This window comes from Gossypium arboreum, chromosome 12 (genome assembly GCF_025698485.1).
Source record: "Gossypium arboreum isolate Shixiya-1 chromosome 12, ASM2569848v2, whole genome shotgun sequence".
In the NCBI taxonomy this organism is placed as follows: domain Eukaryota; kingdom Viridiplantae; phylum Streptophyta; class Magnoliopsida; order Malvales; family Malvaceae; genus Gossypium; species Gossypium arboreum.
Genome location: NC_069081.1, coordinates 62759574 through 62776662, shown reverse-complemented (window position 1 = coordinate 62776662; position 17089 = coordinate 62759574). Strand labels below are relative to the sequence as shown.

General features: G+C 34.9%; 1 non-coding gene across 1 annotated transcript; it reads left to right on the top strand.

The window, feature by feature from the left end:
* The first annotated feature begins 16680 nt into the window (after positions 1 to 16680).
* On the top strand, positions 16681 to 16787 carry LOC128285932 (small nucleolar RNA R71). The gene has a single exon (XR_008276479.1). It is a non-coding gene; the product is annotated as a small nucleolar RNA R71 (small nucleolar RNA).
* The last annotated feature ends 302 nt before the right edge of the window (positions 16788 to 17089 follow it).

Sequence of the window (17089 nt, the reverse complement as noted above, 5' to 3'; positions counted from 1 at the left end):
GGGGGTTCTGAGCGAGAATCTTTATGTGTTTTACGACCAACAATCATGTGATTAATCTTATCAAATGATGAGTAGTTATTAGAAACTAAATTGATGTTTAATCAGCAAATTTGTGAGGCTTTGTATGGTCGTAAATGCCGAACGCCATTGTACTGGACTGAGCTCAGTGAAAATAAGATACACGGAGTCGATTTGATCAGAGAAACTGAACAGAAAGTGAAAGTGATCCGTGAAAGTTTGAAAGTAGCGTTAGATCGACAGGAATCTTATGAGAACTTGAAACGGAAAGATATAGAGTTTCAAATCGGAGATAAAGTTTTCTTGAAAGACTCACCATGGAAGAAAATGGTCAGATTCGGTCGTAAAGGCAAATTGAGTCCGAGGTTTCTTGGGTCGTATAAAGTTATAAAACGTATCGGGCCGGTTGCTTATAGATTATTGTTGCCACCTGAGTTAGAAAAGATCCACAATGTATTCCACGTTTCGATGCTTCGGAGGTATCGATCTGATCCATCACATGTGATTAGTCCGTCTGAGATTGAAATTTAGTTTAATATGTCCTACGAAAAAGAACCAATTCGCATTTTGACTCGTGAGATTAAAGAGTTATGTGACATATGTGATGACTATAAGAGTTTAGAAAGTTTAATGTCAGAGAAAGATTTGAACTTAGCATAGCAAGGCTAGCTCGAATCGTCGAAAAACTTTTGAGTCTGTAAGTGATTATGATTATAGTTTGGAAGTTTTGAATGGGAAATTTTGTATGTTTTACTGACGATGAATACGTGATTGACTTAGTGGATTTGAAGCTAAATAAATGTCTATTTAGCAAAGTTGTGAAATTAAATGTGTCAATAATTATAAGTTAAAAGGGTACAACATAAATTGATTTCGATTTAGAACCTTAGATGTCGAATAGAAGATTAATTGTTAGTTCGAGATAGAGTTTGTATACTGAAAAGCTCTACAATTATGTAACAACTGCTACAAGAAACTCTCAGTGGTAGTTTGTCTGTTCATACGGGATTAACAAGATGCACAATAATTTGAGATGTGATATCATTGAATGAATGTGAAATATGGTATTCCTGACTTTGTTGATTATAGAAATAGAGTGTTGATCAATTATGTATTTGGGTTATCTTTATCTTAGAAAAATATAGATGTTATCTAAATTATCGATGACTGTCTAAATAAGTCTTTCTGTATGCATGGATTTCTCTTTTAATAAATCAGTTGAGTTATTCATTTCAAGGATTGTCAGTTTGCACGTGGTGCTCATCTAACCTTGTTTCAGATTGAAATCTAGAAGTTATATTGTGATTCTGGAAGAAATTACTGTAAACTTTGAGTACTAGATTGTGGCGTAAAAAAAAAATTCAAATTCTCGAAACTATGTTTTGTCAACGTGTAAGAGTTTGAAGGCAACAAAGAAAGACTATTGTTGTTCGATATGCTATTGTGTGATTATATTAATGACATAATATAAGGTATTGTATGGTTGCAGTTATCGAACTCTATTGTTTCAAGATCGAGTTTTATGAGGTAATAATCCGCGTGATTAATGTTATCAGAGAAATTGAGCAGAAAATGAAGGTAATTTAATACGGTTATAAATAGTTCAGTTAGATATGATGTATAGCAAAAGACAGATCAGGATCTTACTTCAGAGATTAAAGAAATATGAAATTCGAAATCATGTGTGAATTAGTAATGTACTATGTGGAAGAAAATCCTTTACTCTACTTTTTGGTAAGATTTTCTGGGACAACAATCCCTAAAGGGGGGAGAGTTGTAACAACCCAGTTTAGACCCTATTTGGAACAGTGGTTTCGGGACCACAAATCCGAGCCAGAAAAATATTTAAAAATTATTTTATGTGTTTATTATGTGTGAATTTATATCTGTAAAATCTTCGTATTTTAATTTTATCGTTTGGGTATCCGATTAAATAAAAGGACTTACTCATGTAAAAAGAAAATTTGATGGTTTATAGTATAAGGGCCGAATTGTTAGTGGCTTTTTAAATTGAAGAATTTAAGTTGTAATTAGCCATCGATTACTAGTGGGACTATGGTAAGTATATACCATATGGTTTTATAATATTTTATTAAAGATATATATATGTGTAAATTAAATATTATTTTATATTAAGGTGTAATATATATTATAAGACATAAACGTGAAAGCCATATCATGTGCATTAGCTTATTGTTTGGTTGGTGAAGGATATATATATTATATGATTTTATTATTATTTCAAATGTAAAAACTAAAATTATAAGCTTTATAATATAAAAGATATTATAAAGTAAAATATGAGTGGGCATATGTTTTATTTCACCCATGCCAAACAAAAGAAAAGAAAAGAAATAAGGGAAGCTTAGGTTCGACCAACTCCCAAGCTCAAATCCAAGGTTCGTTCTTTGTCGGTTTTGGTAATTTTTACGTTTTGAGATCGTTGTTTGAGTACTTCAAAACCCATGCTTAAAATTTGAATTTTGATGAATATTTTGAGTTATGCCATTGATGGAAGCTTGTGATTTTATGGTTTGATGGTGAAATATGAAAGATAGGTGTTGGGTTAACATATTTTTGTATTGGAATTTTTGATGATTTTGAGTAATTAGGACTTAATTGCAAAAATAAAAATTTGAGAGACTAAAATATGAAATTGATGAAATATATGGACGTGTATGGGTATGGGTAAAATTCGGCCCAACATGGGTATATTGAAATTTTGTATATTTTGTGTTTTGTGCAATAGGGATTAAATTGTAAAAATTGTAATTGTTAGAGGTAAAATGGTAATTTTCCCATTTATGTGTTTTTGAACTAAATTGAATGAAAATATGGTTGAATGAGCTTAATTTGAATATTTTTAGATCAATAACCAAAGAAATCGGATTTGGACTAGGGAAAAACGAAAGTTGTCGACTAGCAGCTCTGTCCCGTTTTACGACGTCTGAGGTAAGTTTATAAGCAAATACACATGCCTAAATGTAGTTAAATGTTAAGTATATATGCTGGTATATAATATATGAATTTATACCTGTAAATGCCGAATGTGTATGAGTTTGAAAACTATGTTCGAGCTTTCGATTCGACCGAGTTACGACGTTCGAAAGCCCTGTATGAATCTTAGGAATAGTTAGGATACATATGTCATGACACAGGATTCCGACATTTGTGTTCCTTGTGTATGATTATTGAACCGAAAGTTAAAGGGTAGGTGTACATTTTGTGCTTATATTCGAATGAAGGAATTGAATTGCTAATGTGATATGTTATGTGAAATCATTAACATGTGAATAAATAAGCAAGACACTCGAAATGTATCCTGCTAAAGACCCTTGAGCTTCGTCTTTGAAATGTATCCGCTAAAGTCCCGCAGCTTCGTCTGAAATGTATCTGGCTAAAGTCCCGCAGCTTCATGTTGAAATGTATCCGGCTAAAGTCCCGAGCTTTGTGCTGGTAACATAATTTCGGTTTTATACCTAGCGTGCCAAGTGCCGATGAATTTGATAAAAGTATACAATTACAAGATCCTACACTAAGTTGACAAATTGAAAGTGCATTACATATTAAGTTGGCCATGTACGTATCATGTACTCGTATGTGATTTGATTTGAATTAAATTATAAGTATATAAAGTGTTGCATCTGTGAATAAGTGTTATGACTATATATGTGATCGTGATATATTCGGTAAATGTGTGAAGTTATGTAAAGTGAGTCTATGTTTATATTCAAATATAAACACTTGGTCCTTGTGGAAAGATTTGTGGAAGTATATGATTTATTTTTAGGTGATTACGATCGTGGAAAATTAAATGTGAATATGATTTTGTATTTTATTCGTTTCAATGAAACTAAAGCTGTTAGTGAAGCATTTTAATGCCTATGTTATTTGAGTTCGATCTTGAATGACATGATATACATGTTTAGATAATTTGAATGCAAGGAATGTGTGAAAGAGCAAATTGTAATAAATTTGCTTGGGACAAGAATGAGAGCGTGATTTTGGAAAATCACCATAAATTGTGGAAATTGAATTAAAAGCTGAATAAATTAGGTAATTAAATCTTAATGAGTCTAGTTTCTTATAAAAGAAACCTTGTAAGCAAAAGAATTGTATATAATGAGATATTTGAAGTGGTGTAAGATAGAGTCAAAATGACTTTGAAATCCCCTGTTCTGATTTTAGAAAATCATTGTAAATTGTACAATGATGATTATAAGATAAAATTATACAATTAGACTCCTTAATGAGTCTAGTTTCAAGTGAAATAAACAATAACATAATTCGAATTCTGTATAATGAGAAAATTGATTTGTAGTGAAGAGTGGTCAGAATAGTCAAACAGTGAAACAGGGGAAACTTCAATAAAAATATGGTATTGATTGGTCAAACCAAAGATTCTGAAAATTTGATGGATGGAAGATATGTGAGTCTATTTTCAGGGAAAATTAACAGAACTTTATTTGGAGTTTCTTAGCTCCAGTTATAAATAATTTAGTGACTGTTGCTCAGGAAGACAGCTTGTAGTGAATTTGTGATTTTGTTGCAAACATGGTTAAAACTAGTTAATGAGATGCTTTTCGAGTTCTTATGATCTTATTTGTGAATTGAATATTTGGTTTTAATTGATTTCAAATTCAAGTGAGATGAATTTGCTAAATATGCATTATGTTCATGGATACTTGGCCAAAATGGCAATTTCCTAGGAATGATTTCTTGAAAATTTGAAATAATTGATCTATAAGTAAATTAATTGTTTGCATTGCTTAAAACTTACTAAGCATTGAAGCTTACTCCGTGTTCTCTTTTCCATTTCTTATAGGTTTATCCTTTAGTTCGAGTTTTAAGAGTCGGAGATATCATCACACTATCGAGTCATTATGTGAGTTGAGAAGATTGTATATCATCATGGTTTAAGGCATGTATAGGATAGACTATAGGTAAAATGATATTTCGACTTTGTAGACATTATAGCCATGCAAAGATGGCTTGCTCATTTTGTTTAGAGAAGCCTTATAATTGAACTAATGTGTTGATAATTTATGTCTGGTAAGTATCTCTGACCTTATAGAAGTTTTGTTCAGTCAAGTAATACCTCATAACCTTGTTCCGGCAACGGATACGGGTTAGGAGTGTTACAAAGTCATTCTCATTGACCATAATATTATACATAAACTATTTACAATAATTAAACATGGTGATACAACATTGCATTATTTACACATGAACTTACCTCGGTACAAATTAATAGAAACGTGCCTAATCCTCGTTAACCTTGTTTTTCCCCCAATCAAGACCCGAATCACATTTTTCTTGATCAATAATTCCATTTTCAACTTGTTTAATACTTACATTTCTCATATCCACCCATAACACATACTTTGCTAAAATTACCTTTTTATCCCTAACTTTTCACTTATTTACCCTTTAGTCTCTAGGCTCGTAAAATGAAATGCATGCAATTTCTTAGTTACCCAAGCCTAGCTGATTCATATTCTAACTCATATCAACCCACTCTTTCCTGTATTTCACATTTCTACTACTCATGTTTTACACCTTTTACAAACAAGTCATTTTTATGTGTTTCCACTAAAAATCACTTAGCAAAAGATGTTTATCACACATCAAACATTCATATTCCTCCATTAAACATCAAAACACAACCATGTCACACATGGGTCAAATTTCATTCATGAACCTTAGCTCAAAATAATGGTAGAAATGGCTAGATCGGTTGATGACAACTTCAAAAATGTAAACAACATTAAAAAAGGGACTTGGGAGCACTTACAATCAAGCTAGAAAATGTTGAAAACCCTAGCTATGGAGCCCTTAAAAATTTCAGCTAAGGTGGGAGAAGATGGACAAGATTTTTTCTTGATTTTTCCCTTTTTATTCTTTTATTAACCAAATGACCAAAATGCCCTTAAAGCCTTTCTTTCAAAATTTTCCTATTCATGCCCATTTTTGTCCAAAATTTTAGAACTTGGTCAAATTGCTATTTAAGGACCTCTAATTAGTAATCTAATGCAATTTCATACTTGAAGCTTCTAGAACACAAGTTTTACAACTTATTCAATTTAGTCCCTAAAGTTAAATTGGACACTTTAGGCATAGAATTTCTTCATGAAAATTTCACACAAACATGCAATCATATCATGGATCATAAAATAATCATAAAATAATTATTTCTATTTCAGATTTGTGGTCTCAAAACCACTGTTCTGACTAGACCTTAATTCAGGATGTTATAGAATTTAGCTAAATTAAAAAGCTAAAGCGATGTTTTCTTTGCAAGATTGAGAACCTCAGAAATGTGATAGTGAGTGGTAAACTAAATGAGTATAGTGTGTGATGACTTTTGATTTTTATTTCTATTATTATTACTCTGAGATAGAATTCGTGCAATGAATTATCCAGAGCTTATGCAAAAAATGTTGTACGAAACCCAGTAGTAGCTCATTTGTTCATTCAGGGAGTAATAAATATGCATTTACTTGAAGAAGGTGTTCTGATGATTGGGAATATAATCTGAGTATGCAATTGCATCTTGGTAATGTAATTCATCTTTAGATTGACGGTAAGCCTGAGAGAGGAATTTAGATATTTGATGATATGCTCTGACACAATGTTTCAGAGTTCAAAGGTGATTGGAAAGAGATATACTAGGTGGAATTGATAATTGATTCTGAGAGAAAAGGTGAAATTGATTCATGAAAGTTGAAAGCAACTTCAGACTGACATAAGTGGTATACAGATTTGAAAATTTAAGATATTGGATTCCAAATCAATGACAGAGTGCTTATAAAAGTATTGCCCTCGAAGAGGACTCTTCGATGAGGTAAAGGAAACTACAAGAATGTTACCTTGGTCTCTTTTTTGGTAAGATTTTAGGGGATGAAAATCCCTAAAGGGAGGAGAGTTGTAACAGCTCGATTTTGGGTCTAGTTAGAGTAGTGGTTTCGGGACTACAAATTTGACGTAGAAAAAAGTTATTTTTATTATATTTTTATGGTATACAATTTTATGAAATGATTTCGTGAAAATTTCGTTTGAAAATTGTGACGTTTGGGCACTCAATTTAGTCAAAAGGACTAAATTGTAAAAAGTGAAAAAGTAGACTTCTACATGCTAGAGGTGTCTAGTTGGTTTGAAATTTTAATTGGAGGTCCTTAAATAGTAATTTGACCATTGGTTAAGTTGTTGGACAAAAATGGACATGGTTAGGCATGTTTCTAAAGTTTTTCATTAAGGGCATTTTAGTAATTTAGTAATTAAACGAATTAAAAAGCCAAATTAAAAGCCAATTTCTGCTCATCTTCTACCCCATGGCCGAATGTACCAAGAAGAAACCATGGCTAGGGTTTTTCAAGCTTCCAATCTCAATTGTAAGTCCGTTCTAACCCCATTGTGATGCCCCAAATTATAGGTACTTATTTTCTGTATGTTGTGTAACACAATTGCATGTCTGCTTCAGTGGTTAAATGTCTTGGGAAGTGCTTAAAAAGTATTGGGTTCAAGCCTGGGCTTTTGCCAAAAACTTTGTTTTTTTAGAATAAAATCCTTGCTTCTAGATTGTGGGTTATTAAATAATTGTGGGAAAATGAAGTCAGAAAAAGGTCGTTGGTCCAAGAGATAGAAGCGTGTAACTGCTACTAGAAGGCTTGAGTTCGAGTTGTATTGCACGCAAGGGGTGTTTTATTTTGCATGTTGCTGTGTGAGAGGTCGTGTGTCAGTAGAACTCTGATTACTTGGACGGTTGAAGTGTTTGAAAGGTGTAGGGGAGTCTGTAGCCGAAATTTAGAAGAAAAAAGGGGGATTTGGATGGTCATCAGTTTGAGGATGTTGTGGAGAGATTTTAGGAGAGAGTTATGGGTGGTCGAGGTGTGTGGAGGTAGTTTGCCGATTGTTGGAACTCTATTATACCAATTCGGTCATAGGCTGTTGGTGCTAAAAATTGTAATGTTTTGCTCCCTATTTTTGATAGTTTTTGCTTTTTTTGCTTCTTGTCCTTCTTTGGTTTTGTGGTTTTGTTTGGTGGGCGAATGCTAAGTGTGACCATTTTGGAACTTGTCGTTTGGATTTTGTTCTATGGCCAAATGCCCCCTATCTCTCCCTCTCTCAAACTTTGACCTATTGCTCTTGTTGCCCTTCTCTCTTATCATCTTAGTTATTGTTGCCGAATACCCCTTTTCTCTCCTCATCTCTGTTCCTTTGGCTTTTTTCAAGTGTTCCCTCTCATATTGTTTAAATTGAATACATTTACTCTTCCCCCTCGTTTCTTCATTTCGGTTCTTTTCTCCTTCCATGTTTTTGGGTTAGCCGAATACTTCCCCCTTTACTCTTTATTTTGTTTTCGTCTAGTAGGGGTTCTCTGGCGAATCGGTAAGTGCTCATGTTTCTGATGCGTGATATTCGTAACATGTTTTAAAGATTTATAAATGAAATGTTCTTGAGACTAACTTATTATCACGATTAAGGCAAGTGTACCTATCAAAAGGTAGTATAGTTCAGCTAGACCAGATTGTCGAACCCAAAGGAACTATGAGTACTAGTATTTACTTCCTTTTTATTATCTAGCCTAAAATTTAAGAGGTTTGGTTGTCTAAACTAATTACTACCTAAGAATGCATGGAAAGAAAAACTTAGGAAAATACTTTTGGGAAAATTCGATTGATTGAGACAATACCTAAGGACAAATCCACCTAGACTTCACTTGTTATTTGGCTCTGAATCAGACGATTTATTCATTTGACTTGATCCGTAGAAATCCCTAAGTTATATTATTATCTCTCTCGAGACTAATAACGTCTAACCCTAGGTTGAATAATTGAAATCTCTTTCTAATTAACACCTTAGAACTACATTAACTCGATCTATAGATTCCCTTATTAGGTTTTACCCTAATTTGGTAAAATCTTGTCACCCTATCTCTAGGCGCGCAATCAACTCCGCTTGGTTATGACAAATTTACTCTTAGATAGGGTCTATTCCTCCTCTGAATAAGAGCTTAACTTGAATCAATATCCTGGAATATCAAAACAAGAATTAAGAACACATAATTAAGAACAAGTCAAATATTTATCATACAATTCAGATAATAATAACAAGATCTATTTTAGGTTTCATTCCCCTTAGGTGTTTAGCGGTTTAGTTCATACTTATGAAAGAAAACATATCAAAAGCATAAAGATAACAAAACATAAGAAAACCCAAAACTCCTGAAGGAACTTGAAGGGAGATCTCTAGTCTTGATGATGAATCTGGCTCTTGAGATGGATCAATCAGCTTTCCTTTAGTAATTCCTGGCTTCCTACTCTACATCCCCCTTCCTAAGTGCCTCTTCAAGTGTTTAAATAGGCTTTGGAATGCCTAAGAGCCCTTAAAATTAGCCTTTTCCAAATTGGACTAAACTTGGGTTCGGTAGGGACAAGCGCGTGTGACACGCCCATGTACGATACCTGAAGGCCGTAGTCAAGGCTGTTAAATAGGCATGGGCGTGTGATCCACCCGTGTAAGTCGTGGTTTGATCTTGCCAAATTGACACGCCGTGTGACACGCTTGTGTGAGGATGTCCAGGCCATGTTGTTTTCCCATGTGGGTCTATTTTCTCCGTTTTCGGCCCGTTTCTTTCTCTTTTTACTCTCCTATGCTCTCTTAAGTATAAAACATGAAATTAAAGGATTAGGAGCATCGAATTCACCAAATAGAAGGTGAAACCATCCATAAATGCATTAGGCATGGGGTTAAAATATGTATAAATTACGGTTTATCAAATACCCCCACACTTAAGCATTTGCTTGTCCTCAAGCAAAACCCTCAATTCACAATCAAAATAAATTCCTCTTAACTTATAATTCCTATTAATAATATCTCAAAATAATCCATAAGTAATCATACATTGAGAATTTGACTGAAAGAACATCAAAGTTCCAAAACATTCCAAGTTGAGTATTTTATCATGAAAGCAGAGGTGTCTACCCTCATCTAAGTAATTACCTTTGACTCAAAATATCACAGAGTTTCACATACTCACAAAAGATTCACTCAAATCACTCGAGGTGTTTAAGAACAATACATGAAGCACTCAATAGTTAATAATGAAAAGTCATTACCATAGGCTTGCATGAAAATCAAATCTCCACCACAATATATTGAAATGAACATCAATCGAAAGATCTTTAAAGGGTTGTAACGTGGCTTTGGTTAGGGGGTGTGGTCACAAGCTGAAAGAAAAGGTTAGAATCAAGATTAAATTAGAAAATTTCCTAACTAGAAAAAGTAATTAAACATCAATTGAGTACAAGTGAGCTTCTTATCAGAAGATGGGATTTAGATACTGCGGCTCAACAATACCGAATTAATACTAATATGTAAGTATGAATGTTTTGTTTTTAAGAACAAGTCAAATACATAGAAGTGCAAAGCATAGCTAAGCAATTAGTTCAAATATAATCTCGACAAAAATAGGGATCAAATTAGGGGATTTCAACAAGAATGGTTTATGGGTTAATATTGAGGGTAAATCAATTAATGGCTTGTTAGGCTCAAAAGGGTTTACTAAGGGTTAATTATGAAGGGAGGCTTTTGTGGAGTGAGTTGGTTAAACCTAAGTGCCTTTATCATTTTTACATATCAAATCAAATGGTGTGGTCTCGACATGCATAGTCAAGCAAGTTCTAGAAAAACAATTCAGTACTGACGCACTCAAAGCGACAATAAAAGTGAGCATGAAAAAAATAGTAGGTGCTCTAAAGGCTCAAAATCTTACAAAAATTACAGCTTTTTGATGTTTAAACCTGTAAATTTCAACTCAAGATAATACCTAAACTTGGGAGAAACAACTTATAAAATTTTAAATTCAAAGTCAAGTTATCATGCTTGATTCTTTAATATCTTAAAGTTTAAACAATCCATTCACGAATACCTAAGTTTTAATTCAAGACATATCAATAAAAATCATAAATTAATCAAAATTCATTCTAATCATGACATGAGAAGATCACATGAGAATAAGACACAATTCAAGGATTTCTAATAACGATATGAAAGACCCCCCCACACTTAAGATGTACATTGCCCTCAATGTACAAAGATAGATATATTGAAAAAGATAGATTGATAATCATAAGATAGGGAGAGAAGTGAAACTTCCTGAATGATGAATGAACTCCTTGAATTGGGGTTATGGAGAATAAACAGCGTGAAAGTGGAGGAGGATACTCCAGTGGTGGTAGAGGTTCATTAGTCCATAAGACCTTTCCTGGTGGAGTTTTTAGTTCCTATGCGACGATGAGCTTTGGAGCTCTTTATAACTGTGACAGAATCAGGAACTATAAGGAAGCATAATTACTCGTAATGAAATAGCTGAAATTGAAAATTGTAAAAACTCAAGATAAAATAGTATAAACAGGAAATAAAAAGTAATTTCAAAATATAAAGATAAAGCTAAGATAGATAATAGCTGTTTATAGAGAAATTGGGGCACACAGCCGTGGAGCATGCCCGTGTGCCTTCGTTTCATCCCATGCGTTTCATGGTTTTTGAAATTGGGCACATCAGTGTACTCGGCCATGTTGCACGACAGTGTCAATCTTCGTTCGCTTCTCCCATGCCCATGTATGAAGGCACACGCTCGTTTGAAATTGACAGGTTTGCCCACGGTTTCAAAACATGGGCATGTCAAACGCTCGAGTTATTTTTGCAGTTTCGCCCACGGCCATGTCACACGATCGTGGCAACTTATCGCATCCTGTGTTGGGGAAGAAATTTTTACCTTGTTTTCACACGGCCGTATCACACAACCGTGTTTCATACCGTAGAATGTGCACGGCCTACAGCACACCCGTGTTCCTAGTCGTGTGGTTCTAAAAATCCTGTGTTCAGTGACTCAGTTAGTTAATTAAATGTTAAAGACTAAAATTTAAAGAAGTTAGCACCGTTCGCGCTCGGGGAGCCTCCCAAGAAGCATTTGTTTATAGTCTAAGCTCGACTCTACGTTGTTGGTGTATTTAGGTAACTTCATGAAGCCGTAGCTCCTCTTTATCATCTTTGAAATTCTCACCATTATACATTTTGAGGCGATGTCCATTTACCTTAAAAGTGCCTTGTGATGGATGACTTACCTCAACTGTACCATATGGAAACATAGTTTGAACTACGAAAGGACCTGACTATCATGATTTAAGCTTTCTAGGAAACAATTTGAGCCCCGAGTTATATAATAGGACAAGATCTCCAACTTCAAATTGCCTTCGTTGCTTCAAACGAGCGTCGTGGCGGCGCTTCGTCGCTTCCTTGTATAAGTGTGAATTTTCATATGCATTGGCTCGCCACTCATCTGATTCGTTCACTGCATCAACCTATTTTCACCTACAAGTTTGGGGTCAAGGTTTAGAAATTTTATAGCCCAAAATGCTTTGTGTTCCAACTAAAACAATAGGTGAAAAATTTTCCCATAAACAAGTCTGTAAGGTGATGTTCCTATGGGAGTCTTAAAAGCAGTTCTATAAGCCCATAAAGCATCATCCACTTTCATTGCCCAATCCTTCCTGTTTAATTCTACTGTCTTTTCTAGGATACGTTTAAGCTCTCGGTTCGCTACTTCAACTTGGCCACTAGTTTGAGGGTGATAAGGGGTAGCTGTTCTGTGATGAACTACGTATTTCCTGTGGGTTTTTTCAAATTGGGTGTTACAAAAATGAGTACCCCTATCATTGATAATTGCTCTAGGTGTACCAAATCGAGAGAAAAGTTTCTTAAGGAATCATACTACTACTCTAGCATTATTAGTAGGTAAAGCTTGGGCTTCAACCCATTTGGACATATAATCAATAGCTACTAAGATGTATTTATTCCCAAATGAACTAGGGAATGGACCCATGAAGTCGATACCCCAAACGTCAAATATTTCACATGAGAGCATATATGTCTGAGGAATTTCATCACGTTTGGATATATTACCTGTCCTTTGACATTTGTCACAAGAAGTAACATACCTGTTGGCGTCTTTGAATAGAGTGGGCTAATAAAAACTTTATTCAAAGACTTTATGTGCGGTCTTATTTCCACCGTAATGTCCTCCAGTCGGTCCTGAGTGGCAATGTTTCAAGATTTTTCATGCTTCTGTCCTTGTAACGCATCTCCTAATGATTTGATCTGCACATTTATGAAAAAGAAAAGGGTCTTCCCAGAAGTAGTTTTTCACATCAGTGAAGAATCGCTTCTTTTGCTGATGTGTTAACCCTTTTGGGATAATGTTAGCGGCTAAAAAATTTGCAATATTGGCAAACCAAGGTACCTCAGAATCAGATATAACAAAAAATTGTTCTTCAAGGAATGAATCATTTATTTCAATGTCATCTGGTTCTTTGGTACTTGAGTTTTCAAGCTTGGAGAGATGGTCAACTGCAAGATTTTCAGCTCCTTTCTTATCCTTAATCTCCAAGTCAAATTCCTGTAATAATAAGATCCATCGAATGACTCGAGGTTTTGCATCAGTTTTAGTCAAAAGCTGGTGAAGAGCGGAATGGTCAGTATAAATGGCAACTTTAGACAATATTAAATTTGACCTAAATTTATCGAATGCAAAAACCACAGCTAGTAGCTCTTTCTCTGTGGTGGTGTAGTTTTCTTGTGCGACTGTCAAAGTCCTGCTAGCAAAATAGATAGGTTGAAAATGTTTATCTCTTCGCTGTCTCAAAACTGCACCTACTGCAAAATCACTTGCATCGCACATTAGTTCAAAAGGTGAGTTCCAATCAGGTGCAATTATAATTGGAGCTTTAGTCAGTTTATCCTTTAAAGTATTAAATGCTTCTAAACACTCCTAATCGAAATTAAAAGGCACATCTTTTTCTAATAATTTAGTCAAAGGCTTAGCTATTTAGAAAAGTCTTTAATAAATCTTCTATAAAACCCAGCATGTCCTAAGGAACTTCTAATGGCCTTAACCGAATTAGGGGGAGGTAGTTTTTTAATGGTTTCAATTTTGGATTTATCAACCTCAATCCCTCTACTAGAAATTTTATGTCCTAACACAATACCTTCTTGAACCATAAAGTGACATTTTTCCCAGTTAAGCACAAGGTTTGTTTCCTTACATCTTATTAACACTCATTTTAAATTTTCTAGGCAAAGATGGAAAGAGTTATCAAAAACTGAAAAATCATCCATAAATACCTCCATGAGGTCTTCTACGAGTTCGTCAAAAATGGCTATCATGCAGTGCTAAAAAGTAGCAGGACCATTACATAATCCAAAAAGAATTCTATGATAAGCAAACATACCATATGGACATGTAAATGTCATATTTTCTTAATCTTCAGGAGCTATTGGTATTTGGAAATAGCCAGTGAGTCCATCTAAAAAGCGGTAGTACATGTGTCCTGACAATCTTTCCAACATTTGGTCAATGAATGGAAGGGGAATGTGGTCTTTTCTCGTGGCATCATTTAGCTTCTTATAATCAATGCACACTCTCCAACCTGTGATTGTCCTTATTGGGATTAATTCATTCTTCTCATTGGCTACAACAGTTATGCCTTCTTTCTTAGGAGCAACCTGCACTGGACTCACCCAAGAACTATCAAAAATAGGATAAATAATTACAGCATCTAGGAGTTTAATTACCTCAGCTTTAACGACTTCCTTCATGTTGGGGTTCAGTCGTCTTTAGGCTTGCACGCATGGTTTATATTCATCTGCCATTAAAATTTTGTGGGTGCAAAAAGAAGGGTTGATCCCTTTAATGTCATAAATTTTCCAAGCTATGGCCCTTTTATGCTCTCTTAATACTTGGAGTAATTCCTCTTTCTCCTTGGGTTGCAAGTTGGATGCAATAATTACCGGTAATGTGAATTATTTCCAAGGAATGCATATTCCATGTGATTCAGCAATTGTTTAAGTTCCAGTTTGGGAGGTTCGTCAATAGAGGGTTTTTGCTTAAGTTCATCTTTTACCTTAATTCCCTCATATTCTGCTAGTTTTGGGGAGGTTTTATTAGATTTAGTTCGGTTTCTATTTCAGAATCATCATCCATCCCCTCTCCTTGGGCGAGGCACAGTTCCATCGTGTCCTTGTGTATGATTTCCTGAAAGGAGTCTTGAATAGCATGATCAATAGAGTCGATAAAATAACATGAGTCATATTGTTCTCTAGAAAATCTCATGACATCATAAATTTTAAAAATAATCTCTTCGTCACCTACTCTAAGTACTAATTTACCATCACCCACATCAATTACAGCTCTAGCAGTGGCTAAAAATGGCCGACCTTAAATTAAAGGCACCTCAACATCTTCATCCATGTCAAGCACAACGAAATCAACAGGGAATATAAATTTATCTACTTTTACAAGTACGTCCTCTATAATTCCCCTAGGATATTTAACAGATCCATCAGCTACTTGAATACTCATCCTAGTGGGTTTAGGTTCCCCAAGACCAAGTTGTTTAAACATTTTATATGGCATCAAATTAATGCTGGTGCCTAAATAAGCTAGTGCTTTATCAATATTAAAACTACCGATTAAGTAGGGAATAGTAAAACTTCCTGGATCTTTCAGTTTGGTTGGAAATTTATTTTGGAGTATGGCTGAGCACTCCTCATTAAGTTCCACTGTGGATTAGTCTTCAAACTTCTTTTTGTTTGTTAGAAGCTCCTTTAAGAATTTTGCATATGTAGGTATCTGCGAAATACTTCAACAAAAGGTAAGTTAATATTCAGTTGTTTAAAAAGTTTAAGAAATTTACCGAATTGAGCATCCATGCTGCATTTCTTCAACTTTGTCTGGTATGGGATTGGTGGTTTATATTCTTTTGGCATTAGGTTGTCATTGTTTTAGTGTTCGACCTCCTTTTTGTCAGCTTCTTGTGGTGCCTTCTTTTCAGATTCAGCTAACACTTTCCCACTCCTTAGTGTAACTGCTTTCACGTGCTCTTCTGGGTTGGGTTCAGTGTTACTAGGTAGACTTCCTAGTGGTCTTTGAGATATCATTTTAGTGAGCTGACCTATCTAAGCATTGAGCCCTTGGATCGGTGCTTGTCGATTTTTAAGAACTGTCTTGGAATTCTGGAAATAAGTTTCTGACACCGAGATGAATTTTGTTACCATCTCCTCAAGGTTTGGCTTCTTTTCTTGCTGGTACAGTGGTTGTTGAAAACCCGGAGGATGTTGTGGCCTTTGATTTCCTTGACCGCCCCACGAGAAATTGGGATGGTTCCTCCAACCTGCATTATAAGTGTTACTATACGAGTTATTTTGGGGTCTAGAGTTATTGTTACCCATATATTGGACTTGTTCCTCCTCGATGCTAGGATTGAAGAGTTAATATTCTGTGCATGCTCTTCCTCCATTAGAATCGTACCTCAGCACTAGATGTACCTGAGCACAACCACATAATCCTCAATCTTTTTGTTTAAGAGTTCTACTTGGTTACATAGCATAGTAACCGTGTCGAGGTTGAAAACACCAGCTGCTGTTGCCGGCTTTGTTCTCATAACTTGCCACTGATAGTTATTCAGTGAAATCTCCTCAATAAATCTGTAAGCCACCTCAGGTGTCTTATTATTGATGGTTCCACCAGCAGCTGTGTCAACCATTTTTCAAGTCGAAGGATCCAGGCCATTATGAAAGGTATGAACCTGTAGCCAAAGCGGTAACCGATGGTGAGGGCATCTTCTCAAGAGGTCCTTGTATCTCTCCCATGCATCATAGAGTGTTTCTAAATCCATCTGTACAAAGGAAGAAATATCATTACATAATTTAGCCATTTTAGTCAGCGAAAAATATTTTAAGAAAAACTTTTCTGTCATTTGTTCCCTAGTAGTGATCGACCCCCGTGGCAACGAGTTCAACCACTGTTTAGCTTTATTTCTCAATGAAAAAGAGAATAACTGAAGATGAATGACGTCATTAGAAACGCCATTAATTTTAAATGCATCACATAGTTCCAAAAAGTTTACTAAGTGAGCGTTGGGATCCTCGTCTTGCAAACCATCAAACTAAACAAACTGTGGTATCATTTGAATTGTGTTAGGTTTCAATTAAAAAGTATTGCCGCTACAGC